At 46.1% G+C, this 26,293-nt stretch overlaps 1 long non-coding RNA gene across 1 annotated transcript; it reads right to left on the bottom strand.

Moving 5' to 3' along the window:
* Window positions 1-7,175: 7,175 nt before the first annotated feature.
* LOC144930229 (uncharacterized) lies at window positions 7,176-24,203 on the bottom strand. Its single transcript, XR_013635382.1, has 4 exons — window positions 24,101-24,203; window positions 12,500-12,636; window positions 10,279-10,362; window positions 7,176-7,446 (listed from the first exon to the last, which is right to left on the bottom strand). It is a non-coding gene; the product is annotated as an uncharacterized LOC144930229 (long non-coding RNA).
* Window positions 24,204-26,293: the final 2,090 nt, after the last annotated feature.

The following is a 26,293-nucleotide window of genomic DNA, read 5'->3' as shown; positions in this document are numbered from 1 at the left end:
AGTAAATAGGGGGTGTGTGTTCTACCCATTTGCTTTTTCTTTGGGCTGGGTAAGCAGGTTTCCAAGTAGTTGGAGGTTTTTTGCTTTAATTTGGGCCCAGAGCAGAGACAAGGGAATTGTCTTTTTCTGTAGGCTGACAGTCACTATCAGAGAATAGGTATTCTATTCCAGCACAGCAAAATTTTACAGCCACGTTTTGTTTGTTTATTTCTAAACCTCGGGTGTAAAGTTAGTTAAAAACAGAGAGGTTAGAATGACCAAATCCTCAGCTCGACTACAGCTGGAATTAGCCAAATTTCAGGCTGAGGAAAAACAAAGGGAACATGAAAGACAGATAGAACTCATGCGGCTGGAGAAGGAGGTACAGGAGGCTGCCCACAAGAGGGAAATGGAGGCAAGGAAGCATGTGGAGGAGGAGAAGGAAAAAGAGAGGAAGCATGTGGAGGAGATGGAGAGGATAAAGGCCCAGCAGAATATACCAACAAACCCTAGCAATCCTTCTCTAGGTACCACTTCCCATCCCAGAAAGTTCCCCACCTACAAGGCAGGTGATGATACTGAGGCCTTCTTAGAAAACTTCGAAAGGGCCTGCCTTGGGTACAACATCTCTACTGACCAATACATGGTAGAGCTGAGGCCGCAGCTCAGTGGACCCTTAGCTGAGGTGGCAGCTGAAATACCTAAAGAACACATGAACAAGTATGAACTGTTTAAATCCAAGGCGAGAGTCAGAATGGGGATAACACCCGAGCAGTCTCGTCGGAGGTTCCGAGCCCTAAGGTGGAAACCAGACATGTCATTTACCCGACATGCCTACCACATTGTGAGACATTGGGATGCCTGGATATCAGGAGCAAGTGTTGAATCTCCAGTAAATTTGCCCTTCCTAATGCAAATGGAACAATTCTTAGAGGGTGTTCCTGAGGAAATAGAAAGATACATCCTAGACGGGAAGCCCAAAACTGTAATCGAGGCAGGAGAGATTGGAGCCAGATGGGTGGAGGTGGCAGAGAAGAAGAAAACTGGTCGCAGTTGGAGCGGAGACCAGAAGGGACCACCCCAGACCACACCCTATTACCGGGGGCCGCCCAAAGCCCCACCTACCTCCCAAAGAACCCTCCAGACCCCTTATCGTCCCACCACCCCGTTCTCCAGCAACCCTCCTCGCCCCAGTGACCCGTCAGCTGGACGATGTTTTAAATGTAACGAGCTGGGGCATGTAAAGGCCAACTGCCCCAAGAACCCCAACAGATTACAGTTCATTGCACCGGAATCACACCAGAGGTCCACAGGCCCAGATACCTCCCAGATACCCTTGGAGCGGAGGGAAACTGTGAGTGTGAGCGGGAAGAAGGTCACCGCGTGGAGGGACACCGGAGCACAAGTGTCAGCTATCCATGCTTCCTTAGTGGACCCCAATTTAATCAACCCAGAGATCCAAGTGACGATTCAACCCTTCAAGTCCAACTCTTTCAATTTGCCTACAGCCAAGTTGCCTGTCCAGTACAAGGGCTGGTCAGGAATGTGGACTTTTGCAGTCTATGATGATTATCCCATCCCCATGCTGTTGGGGGAAGACTTGGCCAAGCATGTGAAGCAGGCCAAGAGGGCGGGAACGGTCACCCGCAGCCAGGCTAAACAAGCCGTGAGGCCTAGCTCTGTTCCGGAAACTTCTATCAGGACCCAGTCAGAGATGATGGACCCGGACCCCAGGCCAATGTCTGCAACAGCAGTAGTGGATCCAGTCCCAGAGACCCAGACGGAACCAGTCCCAGAACCGGAACCAGCTGAACAACCAACACCAGACCCCGTGCCAGCACTGAATCCAGTACTTGCAACCTCAACACCAGAGGGCCCCACTGAACCTGAACTGGCAGCAGCCGATAACCCTACACAAGAGGCTCAGCCGGAGCCTGAAACCCAACATAGTGCACCAGCGGAGAGCGGTTCACAGTCAACAGAAACAGCTCCATCCCCTATATCGCTTCCAGAGGGACCAAGCCTATGTCCCCAATCCAATGAGGAACTGATGTCTCCAGCATCAAGGGAACAGTTCCAGACTGAACAGGAAGCAGATGAAAGCCTCCAGAGAGCTTGGACGGCGGCACGGAGCAACCCACCGCCTCTCAGCTCTTCTAATCGATCCAGGTTTGTTGTAGAAAGAGGACTTTTATACAAGGAAACTCTTTCTGGTGGACACTAGGAAGACTGGCATCCTCAGAGACAGTTGGTAGTTCCAACTAAATACCGGGCCAAGCTCTTGAGCTTAGCCCACGATCACCCTAGTGGCCATGCTGGGGTGAACAGGACCAAAGACTGTTTGGGGGGGTCATTCCACTGGGAGGGAATGGGCAAGGATGTTTCTACCTATGTCCAGTCTTGTGAGGTGTGCCAAAGAGTGGGAAAACCCCAAGACCAGGTCAAAGCCCCTCTCCAGCCACTCCCCATCATTGAAGTTCCATTTCAGCGAGTAGCTGTGGATATTCTGGGTCCTTTTCCGAAAAAGACACCCAGAGGAAAGCAGTACATACTGACTTTCATGGATTTTGCCACCTGATGGCCGGAAGCAGTAGCTCTAAGCAACACCAGGGCTAAAAGTGTGTGCCAGGCACTAGCAGACATTTTTGCCAGGGTAGGTTGGCCCTCCGACATCCTCACAGATGCAGGGACTAATTTCCTGGCAGGAACTATGAAAAACCTTTGGGAAGCTCATGGGGTAAATCACTTGGTTGCCACTCCTTACCACCATCAAACAAATGGCATGGTGGAGAAGTTTAATGGAACTTTAGGGACCATGATACGTAAATTTGTAAATGAGCACTCCAATGATTGGGACCTAGTGTTGCAGCAGTTGCTCTTTGCCTACAGAGCTGTGCCACATCCCAGTTTAGGGTTTTCCCCATTTGAACTTGTATATGGCCGTGAGGTTAAGGGGCCATTGCAGTTGGTGAAGCAGCAATGGGAGGGATTTACACCTTCTCCAGGAACTAATATTCTGGACTTTGTAACCAACCTACAAAACACCCTCCGAACCTCTTTAGCCCTTGCTAAAGAAAACTTACAGGATGCTCAAAAAGAGCAAAAAGCCTGGTATGATAAACATGCCAGAGAGCGTTCCTTCAAAGTAGGGGACCAGGTCATGGTCTTAAAGGCGCTCCAGGCCCATAAAATGGAAGCATCGTGGGAAGGGCCATTCATGGTCCAGGAGCGCCTGGGAGCTGTTAATTATCTCATAGCATTCCCCACCTCCAACCGAAAGCCTAAGGTGTACCATATTAATTCTCTAAAGCTCTTTTATTCCAGAGAATTAAAGGTTTGTCAGTTTACAGCCCAGGGAGGAGACACGCTGAGTGGCCCAAAGGTGTCTACTATGAAGGGAAATGTGCTGGTGGTGTGGAAGAGGTGAACCTCTCCATGACCCTTGGGCGTATGCAGCGACAGCAGATCCAGGAGCTGTGCACTAGCTACGCGCCAACGTTCTCAGCCACCCCAGGACTGACCGGGCATACCACTCCATTGACACAGGTAATGCTCACCCAATTAGGGTTCAACCTTACCGGGTGTCTCCTCAAGCTAAAACTGCTATAGAACGGGAGATCCAGGATATGTTACAGATGGGTGTAATCCGCCCCTCTGAAAGTGCATGGGCATCTCCAGTGGTTCTAGTTCCCAAACCAGATGGGGAAATACGTTTTTGCGTGGACTACCATAAGCTAAATGCTGTAACTCACCCAGACAACTATCCAATGCCACGCACAGATGAACTATTAGAGAAACTGGGACGGGCCCAGTTCATCTCTACCTTGGACTTAACCAAGGGGTACTGGCAGGTACCGCTAGATGAATCTGCCAAGGAAAGTTCAGCCTTCATCACACATCTCGGGCTGTATGAATTTAATGTACTCCCTTTCGGGCTGCGAAATGCACCCGCCACTTTCCAAAGACTTGTAGATGGTCTCCTAGCGGGATTAGGAGAATATGCAGTCGCCTACCTTGACGATGTGGCCATATTTTCGGATTCCTGGGTAGACCACCTGGAACATCTACAAAAAGTCCTTGAGCGCATAAGGGAGGCAGGACTAACTGTTAAGGCTAAGAAGTGTCAAATAGGCCTAAACAGAGTGACTTACCTTGGACACCAGGTGGGTCAAGGAACTATCAGCCCCCTACAGGCCAAAGTGGATGCTATCCAAAAGTGGCCTGTCCCAAAGTCAAAGAAACAGGTTCAATCCTTCTTAGGCTTGGCTGGTTATTACAGACGATTTGTACCGCACTACAGCCAAATCGCTGCCCCACTGACAGACCTAACCAAAAAGAAACAGCCAAATGCTGTTCAGTGGACCGGAAAGTGTCAGAAGGCCTTTAACAAGCTTAAAGCGACACTCATGTCTGACCCTGTACTAAGGGCCCCAGACTTTGACAAACCATTCCTAGTAACCACAGATGCGTCCGAGCGTGGTGTGGGAGCAATTTTAATGCAGAAAGGACCTGATCAAGAATTCCACCCTGTAGTGTTTCTCAGGAAAAAACTGTCTGAGAGGGAAAGCAACTGGTCAGTCACTGAAAAAGAATGTTACGCCATTGTCTACGCTCTGGAAAAGCTACGCCCATATGTTTGGGGACGGCGTTTCCACCTGCAAACCGACCATGCTGCACTGAAGTGGCTTCACACCGTCAAGGAAACTAACAAAAAACTTCTTTGGTGGAGTTTAGCTCTCCAAGATTTTGATTTCGACATCCAACACATCTCAGGAGCTTCTAACAAAGTGGCTGATGCACTCTCCCGTGAAAGTTTCCCAGAATCAACTGGTTAAAATCGTCCTTGAGATGTGGAAAATATTGTTAGTCTTTATGTACTTGGTAGTATATTTAGAGATGCATGTGTCTTATTAACTCTGTTTTTCCTAGAGCTCCAGGAAGAAATCCCAGCCAGTGTTTCACCCTAGCTGAGATTTGGGGGGCGTGTCATAAATATAAAGGGAAGGGTAAACCCCTTTGAAATCCCTCCTGGCCAGGGGAAAGCTCCTCTCACCTGTAAAGGGTTAAGAAGCTAAAGGTAACCTCGCTGGCACCTGACCAAAATGACCAATGAGGAGACAAGATACTTTCAAAAGCTGGGAGGAGGGAGAGAAACAAAGGGTCTGTGTCTGTCTGTATGCTGCTCTTGCCAGGGACAGAACAGGAATGGAGTCTTAGAACTTTTAGTAAGTAATCTAGCTAGGTATGTGTTAGATTATGATTTCTTTAAATGGCTGAGAAAAGAATTGTGCTGAATAGAATAACTATTTCTGTCTGTGTATCTTTTTTGTAACTTAAGGTTTTGCCTAGAGGGGTTCTCTATGTTTTTGAATCTAATTACCCTGTAAGATATCTACCATCCTGATTTTACAGGGGGGATTCCTTTATTTCTATTTACTTCTATTTTTTATTAAAAGTCTTCTTGTAAAACACTGAATGCTTTTTCATTGTTCTCAGATCCAAGGGTTTGGGTCTGTGGTCACCTATGCAAATTGGTGAGGCTTTTTATCCAACATTTCCCAGGAAAGGGGGGTGCAAGTGTTGGGAGGATTGTTCATGGTTCTTAAGATCCAAGGGTCTGGGTCTGTAGTCACCTAGGCAAATTGGTGAGGCTTTTTACCAAACCTTGTCCAGGAACTGGGGTGCAAGGTTTTGGGAAGTATTTTGGGGGGAAGGACGCGTCCAAACAGCTCTTCCCCAGTAACCAGTATTAGTTTGGTGATGGTAGCGGCCAGTCCAAGGATAACGGGTGTAATATTTTGTACCTTGGGGAAGTTTTGACCTAAGCTGGTAAAGATAAGCTTAGGAGGTTTTTCATGCAGGTCCCCACATCTGTACCCTCGAGTTCAGAGTGGGGGAGGAACCTTGACATGGACACAGACTTCTGCCCATTCTCCCCCCACCCCTGCTTGACCCCACTCCTGCCCTTCCAACCTGTCCCTGTCAAATCCTGTCTCTTTCCCACCCCTGGTTCTTATCACTGTCCCATTCTCCTTTCTGATCTAGTCTCAGTCTCTATTTCTCAGGCTTCTCATTGCAATCCCAGTCTCCTTGCCCAGCCAGTCCTATTCTTTCCCTCTGGACTCACTCTCTAACCTCTAATGTCCCCCCCGCTCCCCCATTCTGTCTTTCCTTCTCCTCACCCCCTATCCCAGTCTCCTTGTGCAGCTTGTCGCTCCTTCCTCTATTACTTGGCCGCAATCTCCTTGCCCAGACAGTGCCACTTTCCCTCTCCAGGCTTCTTGTCCAATCTCTCTCCCCTCCCTTCCCCCCCAAACTCATAATCCTAGTCTTACTCCCTAAAACGCTCATCCAGTCTCAATGTCATCCCCCACCTCTTCTCCAGCTCCTTGTCCCAGTCTTTTTGCCCAGCCAGTCCCACCCGAGCTCTCTGCACCCCAGTTCCTTGTCAGATCTGTCTCCCTTCCATCCCACTCCCATTCTGACCCCCAAGCTGGTTTCAATCCCCATTTCTTTGTCCAGCCAGGGTTAGTCTCTTCCCCTGCTTCCAGCTCCTTGTCTGATTTCAGTGTCTCCCGGCATCCCAGTTGCCTGGGTCCCAGTTGCCTCACATTTCCCTCACTGGCTCTGAGGTCTAGTCTCCCCCTTCTGGATCCCAGTCACCTTGTCCAACCAGTCCCAGTCTCCCCTACCCTCCTGCTCCCAGTCAGTCATTCCTCCCTTTCCTTATCTAGTCAATCCCAGTTTCCTTGCCGAGCCAGTCACAGTTTTTCTCCCACCCTCCAGTCCCAGAGTGACTGGAGTCCCAGGGAGCCACACTGGAGTTACTCAATTAGGATGAACTGCAAGAATGGGGCAGACAATCCCCAAAGCTGGTGGATATTCCAATACTTAGATTTACCAAACCAGCACAAACAGCTTCTATAATACCTCACTGGTTACCCAGAAGCCAACAACACAGTTCCATTAAAGCAACCCAACCTTAGGCCTCCACCCAGACAGCCAAGTCAAATACGATGAGGATTACTGAAAATCTTAATCATCATATAAGAAAGTTCTACCAATCCCAAAGGATTGGACACATTACCTCCCAGGTTAATGAATATTCTAGCTCTTACCCAAATACACGCTTACAGCCAATTCTTATTAACTAAACTAAAATTTATTAAAAAAGAAAAGAGAGATTATTGGTTAAAAGATCACTATACATATAGACATGAGTACAGTTTTGAGATTAGATTCATAGTAGAGATGGTGAGCTTTGTAGTTGCAAAGAGTTCTTTTAGAATTAATCCATAGGTTATAGTCCAATGTTCATATTCAGGGTGATCCAGATTAGGTCTGGAGATCTCGGCCTTATGGTTTAAGATTCCCCTGCATGAAGCATTAAGCAGATCTGAGATGAAAAGGATCAGGACTCAAGGTGTTTTTATACAGTTCCAGGCTTTCTTTTGACAGGTCAGAATCCTTAGGTGAACAATAGGCAATTATTGAGACTTTGAAGTAGATCTATTTCCTAAGCATTACCAGTAATTAGCTTCATGGATTAACATAAGACAATTTATCCATTAGGCAGTTTATCACAAACTTTAAAGAGACATATAGACAATGACATTATTTCACCCAGGATTCATTAAACTGTTAATATTCCTTTTTGATCCTTGAATCAATCTTTGAATAGAATCAATCAATAGACAGACAGGAACTAACATCTAACAAGATATAAGTAAATACATACAATTAGTATCACCTCTAATTCTCTAACAATACAGGTATGCACTTCAAAGTTCTAGTCTATCTAACATGGAATGGCCCTAATTACCATTTACATACTTTTCTGACATGTCTCTAAAAGTTGAATCTGGGTCATTTATCCTGCAGAATGCTAAACCCTTTCTAGTCATGTGTCGCACTTTATGTAAGATTTGTTGCAATTATATAGCAGTGGTAGCAACAATGATTTGCATGGTCATACTCTAATCAGATAACGTCACACCCAGTCTCACCACATTCCTTGTCCCAACCTACTCCTTTCACTCCCCTGGTCTGGCTTTTGTTCCATCTGCATTCAAATTGGGTAGTTTCCTCCTCCATGCTGAATGAATTGCAACAGGGGGATCATTGAGGGCACAGAAGAGACAAGCTCCCTGCTCTCATTTCCAGAGCTTGGCCCTACCCCAGTCTGGAGCAGCCATTATGGGGAAAGTCCAGCTTTGCTCCTGTAGCTCTGGGCTGAAGCCTGATTTCTCGCTCTGTGTGGATGGTACATGCACAGTCTAGTCAGCAATCTGACCTATGATAGGTTTCAGAGTAACAGCCGTGTTAGTCTGTATTCGCAAAAAGAAAAGGAGTACTTGTGGCACCTTAGAGACTAACCAATTTATTTGAGCATAAGCTTTCGTGAGCGACAGCTACACCTTCATCTGATGAAGTGAGCTGTAGCTCACGAAAGCTTATGCTCAAATAAATTGGTTAGTCTCTAAGGTGCCACAAGTACTCCTTTTCTTTGAACTATGATAGTTTCAAGCATGCTCTGTGAGGATGTAATCTTCAGAGATCTTAGCTGCTAAAATTGAAGAAATTTCTAATGAGCAAGCACAAATTGCAATTTTTTTTCAAAAGGTTATAACTTGGCTAAATTTGAGCTGATTTTCACAGGGATGGTAAAAGGGCTATCCCTTACACAGGCCACCCCCTGCCAAGTTTCACATCTCTCTGCTTCAAAGCAGAGCTTTTCAAAGACAAGGTCACTAGAATATCTTACCATGGGTAAAACAATGTATTTTACCCTATCCTCATTTTGGCAGAAATTTAATATATGTATTTCAGCCTGAGGTATATAAATATCAGCCCAAATAGTTAGTTTGGCAAAGTTATAAGCAACTGAAAATAGGGCTTTACAGTGAGAAGTGTCAAGTAAACTTATTAATAGGCAGTTCTGTTTGTCCCATGGATGTAAGCAGGGTCTGAACGAATTCTCCCCTGACAGCTAGCTGGGATGGGGAGAGACTTCAGGAGCAAACTGTGTTTACAAGAACACACCTACTCTGCTTAGCTATCCAGCAGATGGAGTGGTGTTGCTCAAAGTAATCAACTTTGGCTGGTGTTGGATGACAAATCACTTTCGTACTGAATGCAGGAGTAGTAAAATGCTGTTACCAATGTTGTTGTCATTATTGTATGAATAAAGGGAAGCAGAACTGCATTTAACCTGTCCCAAATAAGGGGATCACCCTGATCTGAAAGGACCTAGTTAAGCCAGGGGCTTGAATGCCAGAGGCCTAGGAAAGTAAGATGGGGTGAGAACAGATGTCCCAGGCAGGAGGTGTGGATTTTCCCTAAGGATTCCTGGACTGGTTTAACCTATTCCCCCCCACTTTTCAAAGAAAGAGCTAAACAGGCTTTATTAGGAGCCTCTTTGTTATTTTAAATGCTCAATGAGAGCTGAGATCAGTTGAGGTGGGACTGTGTTTCTGCCCAGCCTGCTAAGAGCTAAAAAAATCACTGAGAGCTAAAATCACTTGAGATGGGGCAGTGTTTCTGCCTAGCCTGCAAAGAACTGAAAATTACCAAGAGACTGATGTGCAGCGGTCACAGCAGAGAGGCAGGTGGCAGCAGAAGCTGACTGACAGATGGCTAACAAGTAGCTGGCAAGGCAACAAGCAGCTGGTGAGGCAGGTCTGCGAGGAACCACAGCCAGCAGAGAGGAATTGTGGCTGGCAGGGCAGCCAGGCGCCGAGGAGCAGCGGCTGGCGGGGCAGCCAGCCAGAGCAAGTGCTCAGATGGCAGAGCAAGCAAGGTGCCTTCTTCCCTGGGTGGCAGGTGAACTCACACAGATGCACCTCTGAACCCTGGGTCCTCACTTACAAAGGACAACCACTGTGAGTGGGGTATGGTGAGGGAGCAGAGGGGAGGGCAAAACAAAAAGGGAACTTTTGGTTGTAGAACTCAAGAACATGAGGCAGAAGACGCTGCCCCATGCACTCCGGGGTGGGTGTCCTGCTCACAGTTTTATGATTATGAATCCTGCTTGTGGCATTTTCCCTAATTAATGTTGGGTGATTTCCCTCCTTTCATTAAAAGTTTCTTTTCTACAGTCAGACTCTGTGCTTGTGAGAGGGGAAGTATTCCCCTTCAGAGGCACCCAGGGGTGGTGTGTAATTTTCCCAGGTTACTGGATGGGGGCACGAGCCGGTTCTGTGTTGTATTGTTGAAAAGGAACCCCTAAATATTGAACCCACCCTGCTTGCTGCTGGCTCCACCTGGCAGAAGGGTTACACATACAGTAATAAAACATACCTCGTTTGGAATGTCCACATTTAAAGGATGATCCTGCTTCCCACACTGGAGGCACAATGCTATGAAAATCCTATTGTGCTGGAGCTGTGTGAAGAATAGGAATATTTATCCATGTTTATCTGAAAATTTCCTTTGCGTAATAATGTCCACAGATCTGGGCCACCCTGCAGATCAGTGGTTCTCAACCAGGGGTACACAGAGGTCTTCCAGGGGCTACATCAACTCATCTAGATATTTGCCTAGTTTTACAACAAGCTACACAAAAAGCACTGGCAAAGTCAGTACAAACTAAAATTTCATACAAAGACATGTTTATACTGTTCTATATACTATATTAGGAGTTCTTAAACTGTGGGCGAGTGTTAGACTCACTGGGACCCAGAGCAGAAAGCCGAAGCTCGAGTTTTTAAGTGAGGTGAATCTTACGGTACTCAGACAAATCAGACTCCTGAAAGGGGTATGGTAGTCTAGAAAGATTGAGAATCACTGCTGCAGAAAAATAGATCGCTCAGAATAGAGATGAAAACTGACAATGAAGAATTTGGGTTTGTTGTCACTAGTGGGAATTTCCTATACTCTGCAGTAAGAAAAGTCTGCTGTACTTTTTCCTCAAAGTATAGCTAACACAACCTTTAAGTTAGGAAAATAGATTTGAATTATCTTGGCTGTGGTAGTTATTTCAACTGGAGAGACCTTCAAAAGGTAGGGCATTCCCCTGTTCCCTGTGACTGGCAGGTCTGGCTTTGCCCCTAAACTTCAAGCAAGCTGAAGAACCCTTGTAAGAGTTCTTTGGACCTTATGACTTGAAGAGAGGACATTTTCAAGTAATCACCAACAAATTTCCTATTCCAAAGGTGGAAAATTGCTCATCAGATGCATTGTCATGAGCACCAAGAATGAGACATTTCCGGTAGGATGAGTCAGCAGTACCCCAAGAAGGATTTTTTTAACCCTGGTTTCAAAGTAGTACCCAGCGGCTGCCTCATAATCTACAATCTAGTGCAGGGGTTTTCAAACTTCATTGCACCGTGATCCACTTCTGACAACAAAAATTACTTCATGACTCCAGGAAGGAGGACTGACGCCTGAGCCTGCCCATGCCCCATTTCCCTGAGTTGGGGGTCAAAGCCCAAGCCCCACCGCTCTGGGAAGGGGGGCCAAAGCTGAAGCTCAAGAGCTTCAGCCCCAGGCAGGGGGCCTGCAACCTGAGCCCCACCACCCAGGGCTGAAGCCCTCAGGCTTTGGCCCCGGGCAGTGGGTCTCTGGCTTCAGCCCCACTGCCCCACCAAGTCTAAGCCAGGCCTGGCAACCCCATTCAAAGGGGGTCGTGACCCACTTTGGGGTCCCGGCCCACAGTTTGAGAACCGCTGCTCTAGTGTCTGCGTCAGTCCTCCAGGCCCTTAATTCACACTCCTAAATCCGGAGGCTTTAAGGGAGCTTTTAGCACCTATGCATTTAAAGGATTTAAAATACTTAAAAGCTTGTACTACTTTAAAAATTTAATGGACTTAAAAGTTTAGGATGCCTCAAGGGTTTTCAAACTTTTTCCTCAATTTTAAAGTCTTTTTCTCACTTTTTTTAAATTTAAAAAAAAGAAAATAAATGTGAAAATCTCTGTTAAGGCAATGTTAGGGTTACACTTTTGTGACCAAAAACTGCCTCCCCAAATTTGTGGCTTGGCTTGTACTAAGCATGCTCACATGGATGAAGCTGTCTGCAGGCTTGGGTCATCTCTGCAGGAAATGATAAATTTCAGCTTTCTGCAACAATGAACTCATCCATATTGTACATCGATAATGTTCTCTACTCTTCTCTTATTAATTATGTAGTTTAATATAATACCCTTATTATATTCAATTACATATTTAATACTGTATTGATTAGATAGGAAGGCTGGTCCAGTGGTTGGGGGGTTTAGCCTGGGACTTAGAAGATCTGAGTTCTATTCCCTATTCTGCCACAGACTTCCTGTGTGAGCTTGGGCAAGCCACTTGGTCTGTCTGTGCCTCAGTTTCCCCATCAGTGAAATGGAGATAATAGCAGTTCCCTCCCCCACAGGGCTGTTGTCAGGATAAGTATGTTAAGGATCATGAAGTGTTCAGATACTTATATGGCCCATGTTACAGTACCTTTGAGAGAGAGTAATATTTTGCACTTCTATAGCTGCTTTCTAATTGGAGAACAGAATGCATTTCAGAAATGTTAATTTAGCCATACACACCCTTATTTCCATTGACTCCACCTTGAATTTATGGGTGCTCAGCACTTCTGAAAACCAAGCCCAAGGTGTTCCAGGTTGACGCCCCAAATCAGTCAGCACTCTTGGCTTTCATGGCTGCCCATGGTCACACAGGAAGCCTAGGGCAGATATAGGATTAGAAGTTAGAACCCATGTCTCCATACTTCCAATTCTGTGCCCTAGGCACAGGTGTATTCCTTCTGCCCTACCAATATATAACTGTGTATATTGCTCAACGTATGCCATGACTTAACACAGGATGTGCAATGTGGGCAAGTTAATGTTTCTGTGGGAGCTTCAACTTCTGCATTTCTTGAGAGTTTGGGTTCTAAACCCCACGCTCAGTACTGCAATAATGCAGTAGATAGTTTTATTCAGTCATTTAATAAAGCTTGTAAAGACTTCAGGAACTATCTGATCTAACATCTTTCATCCAATATAGGTTTGTTATTACTATCACTAAATCTAGCCACAGAATTTTTCTCCATGACCTTTGATTAAAGCCAATGGTTAAATACACTCACAATTAAAGATCCACGCCTTATTTCTAGTCAGAATTTGTTTAGCTTCAACTTCCAGCCATTGGATTGTGTTATATCTTTCTCTGCTAGATTGAAGAACTCAAATTAAATATTTGTTCCCTCTCTAGGTACTTATAGCCTGTAATCAAGCCACCCTTTAACCTTCTTTTTGTTAAGCCAAATAGATTGAGCTCCTTGAGTCTGTCATTATAAGTTTTCTAATCCTTGAATCATTCTCATGGCTCTTCTCTGAATCCTCTCCAATTAATCAACATTTGTCTGGACTTGTGGGCACCAGGACTGTACACAGTATTTCAGTAACAGTTGCATCAGTGCCAGTAGAGAAGTAAAATAACCTCTCAACTCCTACTTGGCATTTCCCTGTTCACACATCCCAGGATTGCATAAGCTCCCAGTGTGACACTGGCCAAAAGAACTACTGTTCTGCTGATTATCCACCATAGCCCCCAGATCTCATTCAGGGTCACTGCTTCCCAGGATAGAGTCTCCCATTCTGTAGGTATGGCCTACATTCTTTGTTCCTAGATGTATACATTACATTTAGCTGTATTAAAATGCATATTGTTTGCTTGTGCCCAGTAAACATAATGTCCCAGCACACACACATATATCATATTAAAACCATGCACATAATACCTATTTTCAACTTTTCAAAACATCTCCAATTCCAGCAAAATCACTGAACGGGAAAACGAAAGCGTGGCTCTGGCTACACTACAGAACCGTTACCAACATAGTCTCCGAGTGTACACACAGCGTACACCGACGGAAGCAGTTGTTCTCCCTGTGGAGGAAACCATGTCCCCTAACAATGTTAGCTACACCGACAGAAACACTCTTCCCCCCGCTATATCTGAAGCTACGCTGAGGGGGTTATCTGCACAGGTGGTCGCTAAGGGCCCAGTGATTTCAGTGGGAGTTAGGTGCCTAAATACCTTGGAGGGTCTGGGCCCAACTCTCATTTTCCCTTTGGCCCCTGGGTAACTATTCCAAACATGGAGCCATTCTGAAAAGTTACAGAGCAGAAGTGGGGGGGCAGGGGGGGACCCAGAAAAAGCAGAGGAGAAAAGCAAAAATCCTACCCTGGCCATGGTTTATATTATCACACTCTATGGCAAAAAGGGGGAGGGGGGGAAGAAGAGAAAAAGTTTGAAATTAGAAAAATGGGGGGAGGGAATGGGGAAAATGCAAAACCAAAAATGGGGGAAATAGAAAAAGGGGGGGAAATGCAAAATCAAGCATTCAGCATTTATTTATTTATGATTTAGTTGAGGATTGGTCCTGCTTTGAGCAGGGGGTTGGACTAGATGACCTCCTGAGGTCCCTTCCAACCCTGATATTCTATGATTCAATGATTCTATTAACGAGGTGTATACTGTGCCTAACATATGTAGTGGCTAACATACCATACCTCTAATAAAATCCTGCTCACTTTACTCATGCCAGTAGTGCCAATGAATTCATGGAAGTTCTGTCTACTAAAGTTTTGCAGGACTGGGAGTAAAATGGGTTAAAAGTTGCCGAGAGCCCACAGATGATTGGTGAATGGGCAGCTTGACACTTTGAAAGAAAGAGAGAGAGGGCAGTTCAAAGCTGCCCCTTTGGGCTAGATCTGCAAAGGGGACTTAAACCCATGTTGCAATGCCTAACTCCTGCCGCCTTGTGCCATCCACAGCCCTGAGTAAATACCCAGACTCCCTATACAATGCACAGGGAGAGTTAGTCACCTAAGAGTGAGATTCACAGAAGCCAGCAAGCTGAGTTGGCAGTCACCTAAACTAGCCAACAGGAAATGCTGAGGCAAGGGGTGTGGTCTACGCCCCATCCCTCAAAGGGAATTAGGCACCTAACTCAGGGCTGCTGGGGGTGCTTCTCTCTGTTCAGGACTCACAGCTGTGAGCCCTCTTCTGGAGGTAGGTATCTAAGCCCTTTCTCAAAACATATGAGACGGTGCCTGCTGTTGGCCCACTGATTAGAGTACTTACCCAGGAAGTGCTAGACCTGGGATAATACCTCTTCTGCCTCATGTGGAGTAGGGATTTGACCCCAGGTCTCAGGTGAGTGCCCTAAGCATGGGGCTATGAGATATTTGGGTGCAGGGTCTCTCTGTCTCGCCTGTTGAATCTGTTCCACTTTGCATAAATATAAATCATTAGGCCACAGAAAACATGAGCTGGACTCCATAGTCCTCTGGTAAGGGCATTCGACTGGGCTGTGGGAGATCCAAGTACAAGTTCCCCTTCCACTGACTAATTTTTTATACAAAATTGGGACAAGGGAGTTGGTGCATGGGTGTGGCATTGTAAAAGGCCAGCCATTCTCAATATTCTAATAGTAACCATTCTCATTGCCCTTCTTTGAACCTTTCCCATATCATCCCTCTGGCTCTTGTTAACTCAGGTCACAGTAACCAAAAACACAACTGCATGGCAGATGACGGAGTTTAATATTAGTTATATACCATATCACTAAGATTTTCCATATGACTTTCTTCCCCCTTTATGCATGCACCTATGCACCCTGTTTGCTTTCTTTACTGCTACAGCACACTTGGCAGGTTAGTTAAATTATACGTGTCAGCTCCTTAGGAGTCTGTTTTACCTGCCCCACTTCCAAACCCAATCCATTACAGCAGTGTTGCACCTGCAGCCCTACATTTCAGATTGTTGTAAGACGTTCCTTTATGTAGCTGGGTAGCATTCTCCATCCCAAACAGAGGCACACTGTCACCACCTAAAGCGAAAGGACATGTGAGCAGTGGGGTTTCACTGATTATTGTTTGGTGAGAGAAACAGTAGAAGGGACAGAGAAGGAAGTACCAGATGTAGCAACAGAAACATTAGTAGCATGAGCTTCAGAAAACGCTAAATGACAGAGCTTTTGGGCAGAGTGCTGCCTGGAAGAGGATTGGAGCTGTGAGCAAGAAGGCTTGATGCTCTAAGCAAAGTAACTATTTTCTGTTTAATCCCTCCTGTGTTCAGGGAAAGAGGACTTTGTACACTCTAAAAATCAACAGGGTTGTATCAAAGACAGATGACTTCATCATCAATTTATCCTCCTAATGGAATCAATCTGCATGGCCCCAAACTTTAGTTAACTGCTCCGGGTCAAAAATGAGTAACTATCAGTAATATTTTTGGAGAAGAAAAACAAATTTCCTTTTCAATTGCCTGTTGCATAGTTTTTTACCCCACTATCATTTTCTGTTGTATTGAAATAATCTATCCAGTCACAGCAGGTTTTGCATCTGTTACTCGCCCTCAAAAACCTGCTGTTAGAATGCAAGTTACTTTGTATCCCTAAGCTTAGAACTGGTTCTTAATCTGCTGTTTGTGGAAGTAAACTGATTGCAGGAACCTTTTGTTTTGTTGCTTGGCAAAGCTTCTCATTAAAAAAGCATCAATGGGGGAAAAGTGTGCATAGCCTCTTTCATTACAAGTGAGTTGTCTTTAGCAGTTCAGATTCTATCAAGTGAAATATACAACTGTCTATTGGGGACAGTCTGTTTTCAACGCCGTATTTATTTACATGTATTTAATATGTAATCAGTAAATAAATGGTATGGCCTAACCTCTTAACACTGGTGCAATTGCACTGAAGCCAATGGACTGGTTATGGCATAACTTGAGAGAATTTGGCCTTGTAATTTTACTGACAACCAGAAATGGGACTGTATCCAAACTCCCTATCTGAACATCTCTAGCCCTTGGATAGTTTGATCTGGAAGCCAGCGGGCCTATAATGGCCTGAACCAAAGCCTGTGATCTGAACAGTTCAAGCTATTCGGAAATTCAGCTCCAAACTTTGTGGTTTGGGCTCATTATCTACTGAGAACTGATAAACAATCGTATTCCGTTGTAACCCTTCTGCCCATCAGAGTTGGCAGAAACAAGGGCGGGGTTCAGTAGCTAGGGGCTCCTTTTCAACAATACAACACAAAACCAGCTCGACCTTCAGTGACATGGGACAATTACACACCACCCCCTGGGCACCTTTAAGAGGCAATACCTCCCCTCTCGCAAGCACAGAGTCTGAGTGTAAAAAAAAAAAACTTTTACTAAAAGGAGGGAAGTAACTTGGCATTAATTTGGGAAAACACCACAACTAGGGTTCATAAACATAAACCATGAGCAAAAGACCCACCTCCAAGTAAGTTGGGCAGTGGTCCTTTTCCCCTCAGGTTCTGAAGTCCAGGAACCCAAAAATCCCTTTAATATGCCTGTCCCTTCTCTGTACCCCAGTCACAGTTGCTGTCCTGGGTCAGTGCAGACCCAGAATTCAGAGGTGCATCTGCAGAGTTTACCTCCCACCCTGGGGTGGAGGGTAAGGAGGCACCTTACTCATTCCACTGCTCAGGCGCTCAGGCACTCACTCTCTACGGGGCTCTGCTCTGACCCTCTCCACCAACCACCCTGCTGGCCACTTGCCAAGTCCCTCCTTCAGCCACGCTGCTCACCAAGATGTCTTCAGGGGCTACCGCTTACACAGCTCTCATTGATTTCAGCTGTTAGTTGGGCAGCCTGACTGCTGGTGCACACTGGGCAGCCTCTTGCATCAGAGACACTGTCCCAAAGCAGGTCTAATACTTAGACCTAGATATCAGTGATTTCAGCTCTGTAATGTGTAACAAGACTCTCAGTTGAGTCTAAATTAGCTCTGTTATTACTATTTGACCTTTTTCTCTCCACTGTGTATCTACAACCCTTAAACAGGGCCCTCACCACAAAAAAATATAAGTGCCTGCCAACCCCTATCCCCCAGATTTGGGGCCCATGTCCCCTCCCTGCCTAGCGAGTGCCATTTTAGTTGAGGGTGAGTCCTTCCATCAGGCTATGCCAGGTATAGTTCTGCTACCCTCGATTCACACAACAAGGATAACAACCCCTTATTAATCCTGCCCCAATAACAAGGAGACTGGGGATCCAAAACTGGCCAAAATAGATCATTTGGGCAAGCAATCTGTCATAAATATAAAGGGAAGGGTAAACCCCTTTGAAATCCCTCCTGGCCAGGGGAAAGCTCCTCTCACCTGTAAAGGGTTAAGAAGCTAAAGGTAACCTCACTGGCACCTGACCAAAATGACCAATGAGGAGACAAGATACTTTCAAAAGCTGGGAGGAGGGAGAGAAACAAAGGGTCTGTGTGTCTGTCTATATGCTGGTCTTTACCAGGGATAGACCAGGAATGGAGTCTTAGAACTTTTAGTAAGTAATCTAGCTAGGCATGTGTTAGATTATGATTTCTTTAAATGGCTGAGAAAAGAATTGTGCTGAATAGAATAACTATTTCTGTCTGTGTATCTTTTTTGTAACTTAAGGTTTTGCCTAGAGGGGTTCTCTATGTTTTTGAATCTAATTACCCTGTAAGATATCTACCATCCTGACTTTACAGGGGGGATTTCTTTATTTCTATTTACTTCTATTTTTATTAAAAGTCTTCTTGTAAGAAAACTGAATGCTTTTTCATTGTTCTCAGATCCAAGGGTTTGGGTCTGTAGTCACCTATGCAAATTGGTGAGGCTTTTTATCCAACATTTCCCAGGAAAGGGGGGGTGCAAGTGTTCGGGGGATTGTTCATTGTTCTTAAGATCCAAGGGTCTGGGTCTGTAGTCACCTAGGCAAATTGGTGAGGCTTTTTACCAAACCTTGTCCAGGAACTGGGGTGCAAGGTTTTGGGAAGTATTTTGGGGGGAAAGACGCGTCCAAACAGCTCTTCCCCAGTAACCAGTATTAGTTTGGTGGTGGTAGCAGCCAGTCCAAGGACAACGGGTGGAATATTTTGTACCTTGGGGAAGTTTTGACCTAAGCTGGTAAAGATAAGCTTAGGAGGTTTTTCATGCAGGTCCCCACATCTGTACCCTAGAGTTCAGAGTGGGGGAGGAACCTTGACACAATCCCATCGTGCTGAGCACCTACGCAGGGTGGGTGTGCCCATGCAAACAAGATCAGCTTCTGAAGTCCTCTTCCACAGCTCATCACTAGATGTCAGCAGAGAATTCATTCAGACTCTGCTCCCACTGTCATCATGGCAAAGGTAACCCCGCAAGGCCTTTGATGGCATTTTGCCAGGGCTCTGAAAGTTAGTGATAATGATAATGACTGACATTGACATAACATTTTTTGACTAAAAGCTCCTGAAGAACCCAACAAAGTTTACCAACCAATTAAAAACTCTGTGGAACTACATCTAATTATATTGCCCTGCTGGCCTTGGTTGAGGTGAGGTGACTGTACCCCTGAGCCTGTAGGGGCAGCTGTGCCACATGGCAGATTCACTCCCAAGGATTTCACCAAGCAGAAGCAACTTTAAGTTCCTGGCTGGATTGCTCCAATTTCTGGGCTGCTCTGGCCAGTTCCAGGCCCCCTAGGCAGAGTGAGGGGTTCCAAGTCAACCTTAGCCATTCTACCTTGCCCTCTTCGGCAGAGTTTTTTCACCACCAGGCCTGCATTCACCTGTCTATACACTAATGCTGGGAGCCTGGATAATAAGCAAGAGAAATTGGAATTGTTTGTTTACGAGCATAAACTGGACTTAGTTGGTATTACTGAGCTGTGGTGGGAAGACTGGCATGACTGGAATGTTAACATCACTTGTTATAAGCTATTTAGGAAGGATTGAATAGGCAAAAGGGATGAAGGAGTGGGTACTCTGTCAAAAAAGGGCATTACCTGTTTCTGAGTCACTGACACCTCCTGAATGCTTATGGATCAATGTAAGCGTTGCTTCCAATCCTTGAGGGGGCCATTTAGGGATCTGGGGCAAAAATTGGGGATTGGTCCTGCTTTGAGCAGGGGGTTGGACTAGATGACCTCCTGAGATCCCTTCCAACCCTGATATTCTATGATCTGACTCCACCTCTTCATCAATAACTTCATCCTCTGGGTTCACTCCTCTTTCTGTGGCCTCCAAAAGTATCCATGTGGTTCTTGGCAATGGAGGTGGGGTTGCCACCAAGGATAGTATCCAGCTCCTTATAAAACCGGCAGGTCTTAGGTGAAGCACCTGAGTGGTGGTTTGCCTCCCTTGCCTTTTGGTTCACTTGCCTCAGCTCCTTTATCTTCACTCTGCACTGCTGCGTATCTCAATCATAGCCCTTTTCGCACAAGCCTCGAGATACCTGCCCACAGATATCCCAATTCCTGCGGCTCAAATGCAGCAGGGACTGCACAGCCTCCTCTTCCCATGTACTGAGCAGATCCAACAGCTCTGCAATGGTCCATGCGGGAGAGCGTTTGGTGCAATAAACTACTATGCTCACCTGGGAAGATGTGTTGAGACCTCTCCATGCCAAGCAAACAGGAAATGGAATTTTAAAAATTCCTGGGGCTTCTAACGGGGAGTTGTTTACTTGGCTGCAGGGCAGTGGAGTTCAAACTGCTGACCAGAGTGGACAGGGTGGGCATGGTGGGACATCTCCTGGAGATCAATTAAAGCGATGAAATGAAGCATGGTGTCTACACTTGCACTTTGTCGACAACAATGTGGGGGGGAAAGACGTAAATCCCTCTTGAGGGTGGATGTATTTTGTCGCCAAAACCGGGCATTCTCCCCAACAAAAGTCACCTTGCAGTGTGTATGCACTCACTGTTTGGGTTGACAAACGGCATTTTTGGCGACAAAACTTGGTAGTGTAGACACGGCCATAGTCTTTCAATCTTGCCGAAAACACTGCCTCCCTCCCTGCTCCCAAGTGAGTCCAAATGAAATTCTAGCAAGTCTTGACAATAAGCAATGGTTTATCTAAACTTGCATGCAGTCAGCTCTCTCATTTCTACATACACAGACCCCCTTTTGTTTCCAGCCTCATTTAAAAAGTAAATCCTTTTCCACAATAAGCCAAGAAGACGCCCTTTGTGAAGCAGTTTAGCAAAGCTGTGAGCTCTTAGTCATTAACAACAGATTTAGAGCCATAAAGGGGGGGTGGAGTTGGAGAGGAGAGGGTGTGTGTGAGGGTGAAATAGGCAAGAGGTAAATACATAACAGGAGATGACAAACAGTGGACATGCTGGGAGAACAGAAAATACAGAAACTAATGGATTCAAAGAGGCAGGAAATCTAATCTAGGACAGAAAGATCTAGTGAACAGAAAATCCCATTTGCTAATGAGAGCAAACAATGTGAATGGGAAGAAATCGGTTCTTATTAAATAAGAGCTGGGGAAGTAAATATCCGACAAATCCTATCGAATTTAGTAACAGTCATCCAAGGCCTCCCTTAAGACACCGCTCCCTCCATACACACACACACGCCAGCCTGCTCTGATTTGTACACTAACAACCGTGACATGCACTTGCCCCTGCTCCACATACACACAGCAACTGTCTCCTCCTGCAGCTGGCTCTGCCTATCCAGCCACAGACAAGTGAGAGGACAGGAGCCGTGTGAGCTCGCTGGCACAATCTCACCCCCCTCAGCTTCCAACCTACCCTTCTCCAGGTCCAGCACCATTGTCCTGGGGATCGAGGGGAGCGGCTGTGTTTGCCACTCAGTCTCTGCTGCTCTCTCCCCCTCCAGCAGCCACCTCTGCTTCTTTGCTCCAGGGATGGGAAGGGAAGGAGGACAGGAGTGTTTGCAATGCGATGCCGAGCGAAAAATGCACCCAGACCATCCTCCCTAAGTCCCGCACCTCAGCCAGCTAGCTACAGTTGCTCGACTTTAGTAAGGGGAAGGATTATGAGTCCCTTACTAGTGTGGACCATTGGTGCCATTGTAAACCCGGTCCTGAACCTTTCTAATGTTGTTCCTACATACTTGTGCTATTCTTTTGCACACCTCCTTAGCAATCTGTCCATGTTTTCACTCTCTGTGGGATTCCTTTTTGATTTTCTGGTCATTAAAGAGCTCCTGATGGAGCCATATTGGTCTGTTCCTTTCCTTTGCATTGGGATTGTTTGCAGTTGTGCCTTTAACAGTGTCTCTTGGAGAAACTGACAGCTCTCCTGAACTCCTTTTTCCCTTACATTTTCTTCCCATGGGACCTTACCTAACCAGTTCTCCGAGTTTGTGAAAGTCTGCTTTTGTTTTGAAGTCCATTGTTTTTATTATGCTGCTCTTGCTGCTTCCTTTCCTTAGAATCATGAAATCAATCGTTTCATGATCCCGTTAATCATAACAAGGGCCTCAGACCCCTGGTGGAGAACTGCTGGACTAGGGCAGTAGAACCAGGCTTTTTTGGATCAGTGGAGTAGAGGGAAGCATGTTCCAGAGTGAAGAGCCCCTCACAGAGAATGCTCCATGACCTGCCCCCCTCTCTTTTTAATTAAGGGGAATCTAGTCTGAGTTGGTTAGTCTCTAAGGTGCCACAAGTACTCCTTTTCTTTTTGCGAATACAGACTAACACGGCTGTTACTCTGAAATCTTCCAATTGTAACTCTGGCAGTATTGCCCAGGGGTTGGGGCAGGGGGAGAGGTAGTCCCCGAGGCAATAGCAGTGTTCTGTGAACTCACCTGAGGGAGGTCGCCTACAGCTTGGAGATGGTGGACTGGAAATTTTGAATCAATGCAGTTCAAGAACATGTTCATACAGAATCTTATTTTTTTCCACTTGTGAGCTCTCAATACCTTGTGGACAAAGTCTCCTTCACATAACTTTATCCTCATCCCTGGAGGTATTCCAAGCAATACATAGGATCTGCCACTTAGCTGTGAGCCTCAGACACAGCTAGTTAGTAAACATCAACTCCGAGGTCTACCAAACAAGGACCTCAAGAAAGGCATTTTTACCGAAACTGCTATTTATCTATTTATGATTTTATTGTTACAGATGAGTTCCTGTACGTGATCCACTCACAGGCCAATGATACCAGTCCCAAGTTGTTTCCCCAATGGCTTTCTCTATATTTCTTCAGTGATGGGAGAGGGAACTTGCGCATTAAACCACTTTTCTCTTTCGTCTCAAGTCAAATGATAAAATCATTTTAGAGAAAAATTGTTAGTCCCTGGTACAGTCTGACTTTCAGTGGTTGAGTCAGATTGAGGCTATCTAACAGGCCAATAGGCAGATGGTTAGGATTGCTATTCAGTACTGGGGATCCTGACCCAAAAGAAAACAGAATAGTGCACAACTTTCACACACTCAGACATCGCAGCAGTTCTACTGATTCTAGATTAGTCATTTTTGGAAAGATTAGCCAATTCTGCAGCAATAAGATATTTAGTTAATTATAGAGTTTGTGAACCAATATAAAACAAGAGCAACTCTCATGAAGTCAATCTGATTTATACCATTGTAGGACTGACAGTAAGTGAGAGGTGACTAAGGTCGTGAATGTCTGGTTTTCTCTCTAATGCCCTGAGAAATGGTTTGTTACATTTAGGATTGGGGTGAAATTGTTAAGAAATTGTCACCGTCAGCAAAGAAGCTTTGAACACATATAACTAGAGATGGGCAAACAGTACAAACTATTTCCATGCCCATTCATTTCAAATGGACGTTTAAACACATTTGCGTTGAGTATGGTTCCATCCCTGTTGTGTTCATGTAAGTTTTAGGTGGGCTACAGCAGGGGTTCTCTAACGTTTTCTTTCTGAGGTCCCCCCCTAACATACTATAAAAACTCCAGGGCCCAGTGGGAGGTGGTGGGGGGGATGCTCAGGGTTCCTGGCTTCTGCCACCAGGGGTGGGGAGACTCGAGGCTTTAGCCCCTGTAGGGCTCAGGATTTCAGCTGCAGGGGAGGAGGTTGAGGCTGTGGACTTCACCCACCAGGTGTGGGAGAGCTGGGGCTTCAGCTGCGGGGTCAGGGGGGACTTTGGGCTTCTGCCCTACAGAGGCACCAGGCTCAGGGCTTCAGACCCATGGCTCCGCTCACAGCTTCAGCCCCGCAGGGGTGCCTGGGCTCGGGGCTTCAGCCTGGTGGGGGGCACCAGGACTCAGGGCACAGGGGGCATCCAGGCTCAGAGCTCCCCGCAGCTATGCTCCGGTTTCAGATCCATGGGGGTGCTAGGGCTTGAGGCCCTGCACTTCTGCCACAAGACAGCTCACGGCCCCCCAGGGGGTCTCAGACCCCTGGTTAAGAACTGCTGGGCTAGAGTTTGCTTTACCTCTCCTCTCCTAGCACTTCAACACAATTCCTAGAGAAAAGTCTATGGAGAGCCAGAATTCAGACACTGAGGATTTCCAGCAAGGATTTCACAGGGTCAGCCGCCCCCACAATCAAGCCTGAAAAGAACAAAAGAAACAAATTGAATTCTTAAGCACCAACTTTATAACATTTTATAATAATAACTAATAATTAATAGCAGTTTAATCTCTACTGAATAACAAGGCTACTTCATAATCTACATACCTTATCTTCATTTATACATAAACATAATCAAACAAAACAAATTAAATCTATACCGGTCAGTCCCCACAAAGAGTAGTGCAGGGGTACAAAGGAATGAGGAAGAGGGTAGCTGAGTGGGGTGCAGGAACACATGGGAATGAGGTAGTGCAGGGATGGATGAGGACAGGGGTAGGGGGTGCAGGGACACATGGGGAGGGGGCAGATGTGCCTGACTGAATGGGAGAGGTTAGGGGCCAGCCAGGGTCTGCATAGGGGAGGTTCCTCCACCTCCCTAATAATCCCCCTCCCAAAAAAAAACCCCTTGTTCTGTACTTCCCCTACCCACGTCCAACAGTCCTCCAGGTTCACTCCCAGGCTCTTTCCCAGCAATTACTTCCCTTTCCCTCAGCTCCTCCTGACACCTCCAAGCCTTTGCACTGCTTCTGGGGAGTCCAGGAAACACATTTCTGCAAACGTTGTAGGTTAAGTAAATTATTACTCAAATATCTGCATTAATATGCCTAGTAAGGAATCTCTTTGTCAAAAAACATTTCCTGAATCTTTTTTTTGTCTGTATTGTACATATTTGTTGACAGGTATTTTGAAATAAGTTACCAAAATAATTGAAACGGGCAGGATTATATTGTTATTTTGACAAACAAAATTTGCAGAATTTTAAAATGTTGTGCGCAGAATTCCCCCAGGAGTAATACAATGCACATGGAGAGTTAGGCGCTTGAGGGTACGTCTACACTGCAGTTAAATACTTGTGGTAGGCCCATGTCAGCTGGCTCAGGTTTGCAGGGCTCAGGCTGCAGGACTGCAAAATTGCAGCATAGATGTTTGGAACCTGGACTCTGGGACCTTCCCCCTTTGTGGGTTGCTGGAGCTCAGGCTCCAGCCAAAGCCTGAATGTCTACACTGCAGTTTTACAACCCAGTAGTCCGAGCCCCATAAGCCCAAGTCAGTTGACACAGGTCAGCTACAGATGCTTAATTGCAGTGTAGACATACCCTGGGAAAGGGGCCCCTCAGAAGCCAGCCAGATGAGCAGGGAACCACCTAAGCGAGCCGAGGGCCTGTGATTTTTTTCCCCACACACTCCTAGATGACACAGCTATACTGGCAAAACTTGGTAATGTAGACCAGGCCCTAGTCAACCTGCACTGGACTTGGATGTCATTTACAAGCACGACACTCCCAGGTAAGAGCAGTGGAAACAGCAGCAGCTGTTTCTGAATGGCGACGACCCCCCATGCGGCTGTGCTCTCACACCTTTACTACCTATGCCTATCTGAGGTACTTATATGAGCACCTCACGATCTTTAAAAGACCTATCCCCACATCACCCCTGGGGGAGATGTGCTATTATCCCCATTTTACATAAAGGAACTGAGGCACGAAGGGCTGGATCCTCAAAGATATTTAGGCACCTGACACCACCACGTGGACACTGACAGCTTCAAGGCTGCTGCCTAACCCTATAGGTACCTAAAAATCCCCCGGCCTCTAAGTTTCCACCAGTAAGGTCCTCCAGATGCCTAAATTTCTGCCAGTGGGGATGCACTCAGCCTCTTAAATCCTGTAGTTCAGTGCCTAACTCCTGGGGGGGGGAGTCACATAGTAGGCATTCCCCCAGCTGTCTCATCAGTGGGGCCCCATCCAGTGGATGTGCTCTTAGGTGGCCTCAAAACATGTCTAATGGATCAGGTCCTGCACAAAACACAGCTGGAGGAGGTGGTTCTCCCACTTACGTCCAATAGCCTGCGGGTTATAGCACTCCCCGCAGTGGGCAGTTATGTTACACATTCCTCCTCTGATGTGGAGCAGGGATTTGAACTGAAGTTTCTCTTCTCCCACAAGAGTGCCCTAACCCCTGAGCTATGGGGTATCTCAGTCTTGCCTATCGAAGCTTCTTCACTTTGTATACAATGCTTAATCAGTCATTGGGGATGGGGGTTAGAAAGAGA

Source organism: Lepidochelys kempii, chromosome 1, assembly GCF_965140285.1.
Source record: "Lepidochelys kempii isolate rLepKem1 chromosome 1, rLepKem1.hap1, whole genome shotgun sequence".
NCBI lineage: Eukaryota > Metazoa > Chordata > Testudines > Cheloniidae > Lepidochelys > Lepidochelys kempii.
The sequence above is the reverse complement of the archived record's forward strand: the minus strand, read 5'-3'. Positions and strand labels throughout refer to the sequence as shown.